Below are 3,430 nucleotides of genomic sequence, written 5' to 3' on the forward strand. Positions count from 1 at the left end.
TTTACTGTAAAGCAGGTCTTCAAATAATGTTGTTTGGTTCAATGCCATTTTGTTATAATGTTGATCAGACAGTCGGTGCAGAGGAGGTCCAGGTGAGGTGAGCTGTTACTGAAGTCTACTGGTTTGGCTGTCTGATGAACTGACTGGGTCTGCAACCTGTAAATGTCTATTTCTGTGAATAATTTACATAGGTAAAGGAGGACATCCAGGAAGGTTCGTATGAGAGTCCCTGCGGTTGGGACAGAGATACAAAGGACTCAACCTGGTGACCATTCCCAGCCAGGGTCACTGAGTGTGGAGTGTGCACACTCTCCCATGTCTGCAGGGGTTTCCTCTGGGACTCTGGTTCCCTTACATATCCCAAAGGGGAGCACTGTTCCCATCTGAGTGGGTGTGGGTGTGAGTGTGAGATCATTCAATGGAAGGGCATCCTGTCTGGGGTGGGTCCCACCTGGCACCCAGCGCTGCACCATCATAATCAAGATACAGAATACTTCTATCACCCCAAATTTCTCCTGTTTTCCTTCTGAGGCTGTCCCCTGTACCCCCAGACCCAGAGAATCACTTTAGAATTCCAGAATTGTGTTTAAAGTGAATGATACACACACACACACACTCTCTCTCTCTCTCTCTTTTTTGGTACATGCCTCTAGTGGGAACCAAACCCGGGACTCTCTGGTCTGCAGGCCAACGCTCCAACCACTGAGACAAACCGGCCAGGGCTACACTCTGTTGTGTTTGGTTTCTTTTTATTTTTTTAATCCTCACCTGAGGCTATTTTTCTATTTATCTCCAGATAGAGTGGGAGGGAGGGAGAGCGGGAGAGAAAAGGTGAGAGAGAGAAACATTGACATGACAGGGACACATCGACTGGTTGCCTCCCACAGGACCCCGACCAGGGCTGGAGACAAACCGTAACCGAGGTACGTGCCCTTGACCGGAATCAAACCCGCGACTCATTGGTCCCTGGGCCAACACTCTAACCTTTGAGCCAAACCGGCCAGGGCATGTTTGGCGTCTTTTGCCCAACATAATGTTATTGGTAGTCACTCATGTTGTCCCATACATCATTAGTTTGTTTTTTCTTATTGCTGAGTATGAATGCATTGTATAAATATATCAAAATTTGTCATTATATTCCCTATTTGAGTTGTTTCAGGGTTTTGGCTATAGTGAATAAAGCTACTAAGAATCTTCCTGTACACATCTTTGTGTGGACACTTGCTTTTATTTCCCTTGTGTAATACTTAGGAGTGGAATTGCTGAGTCATACCTTAAGTGTATGTTTCACTTTAGGAGAAGCTGCCAAATTGTTTTCCCAAGCAATTCTTCCACTTTGCATTCCTACCAGAATATATAAGAATTCCATTGTTCCACATCCTTACCAACACTAGGCAATTTTAATTTTAATCTCACTTTGACTTTAATTCACATTTTCTGATGACTAAATATGTTTACCATCTTTTCATTGTTTATTGACCATTAATATATCTTTTTTGGTGAACTATCTCTTCAAATTGCCACTTTTTAATCAGTTGTTTCTCTCTTTATTGAGTTGCAAGATTTCTCTGTATGTCCTGAACACAAGCTTTTAACTACATACATGTTTTGCCAATAGTTTCTCCTACTGTGTGGTTCGTGCTTTTATTTTTTGTAACGGTGTCTTTTGAAGAGCACCTTGGCCACATGCAGAAGTCCTCTGCACTATAATCCTCAAGGCTTTTTCTTATTGATATTCAACATGTTCTCAATATTTTTCTATTAAAAACTATGCTGGCCCTGGCCGGTTTGGCTCAGCGGTTAGAGTGTTGGCCCGCAGACCAAAGAGCCTCGGGTTTGATTCTGGCCAATAGCATGTACCTTGGTTGCAGTTCATCCCCAGCCCCAGTCAAGGTGGTGCGGGGGGCAACCAATTAATGTGTCTCTCTCACATTGATGTTTCTCTCTCTCTCTCTCTCTTCCTCCCTCCCTCCCTCCCTCCCTCCCTTCCACTCTATCTGAAGATAAATGGAAAACTATGCCCAGGTGAGGATTAAAAATAAAACTATGCTGCAATGAACAACTTAGTCTACCTTGGCGTCCACTTGTATTTCTGTAGGATTGGAATTACAAAGCCAAAGAGTATATACATATATATATTTAAATTTTTGATGTTCCAAGCACAGTCATGGTGTGGCAGGAAGGAAGGGGGATGGTCTGAGATTTTTCACCTTATTGCAAACTAGCAAGTTAACGTGTCACAGTTTTGTGTAAGTTGACAGAAGACATGAGACTCTTGGATTAGAGATAAACAACCTTATTATTCACAGCAGCAGCATTAGCCAGAGTGTCTGCAAGTGTATAGACACCAGGTTTTGGAGCCCCCAATTCCCATAGGGTTACATGGAGGGCCAGATGGCCCTGGCATTTGCAATGGGCCAAGGACCAGCACTTTTTAAAGCAAAGAGCCAACACTGTAGTGAGCAGCAAACAAGTCAGTCCCCTTCCACCCAAGAAGTGAGTAGTTATAATCACTCTGTGGGCACCTTGACTTCTTTAGCTGCCTGTGTGGATAGCTACAGAAACCGTTCAGTATTAGTAGATGGATAAACCTTGGCATCTGACACTCAGCAGGAACGTGCAGGGATGCCCAGGGCTCGTGGGGACAGCTCTTCCAACAACATACTGTACTATTTCTCTCCAGAAAGCCTGCGGCAGTTTAGGCCTGTCTTCAATTGTGTAGGAAACAGTATTGGTTGCCAATATGGGAATATCATCAATCTCTGTAATTTTAGCCAACTTGATGGGTGAACGATGGCTTATGTTTGTTATGTACTTTTCATTTTTAAAAATATGTTTTAATTGATTTTTTAGAGAATGAGGAAGGGAGAGAGAGATAGAAACATCTTGTGAGAGAGAAACATCAATCAGCTGCCTCCTGCACACCCCAGACTGGGGATCGAGCCTGCAATCTGGGCACGTGCCCTGACCAGGAATCAAACCAGTGACCTCCTGGTGCATAGGTCAACACTCAACCACTGAGCCACACCGGTGGGGCTCATTTCTCTATTCTTGAGGTGAGCACCTTTTCAAACATTTACTTATAATTTGAGAAATAGTTCTTCAAAGCTTAGCCTTCCCTCTGACATCCCTCTTTCCATGTTCCTGACTGTTCCATGTTCTTGAATGGGATGACGGTGGCACTTTCCTGTAGTGTGTGCTGTGTGGACACAAACTGTTGTCATGTGATGGGTGATGCCCTTTCTCTTTGGTCTGTTTGATCCTGGGCTCCAAAAAGGGTGACACGTCCTTTGAAGGAGGAAGTACAGTTCACGCAGCACCCACAGCTCACAACCCCTTAGCTCACTGTAGTGGAATCAAACCGGTCTCCAGTTCACGCACCTGGAGCTTTCCCTTCTGCTGTCCCGGCGTTCCATCCGTGGGAAAGGTG

This window comes from Molossus molossus, unplaced genomic scaffold, assembly GCF_014108415.1.
Source record: "Molossus molossus isolate mMolMol1 unplaced genomic scaffold, mMolMol1.p scaffold_m16_p_10, whole genome shotgun sequence".
NCBI classification, from domain to species: Eukaryota; Metazoa; Chordata; class Mammalia; order Chiroptera; family Molossidae; genus Molossus; species Molossus molossus.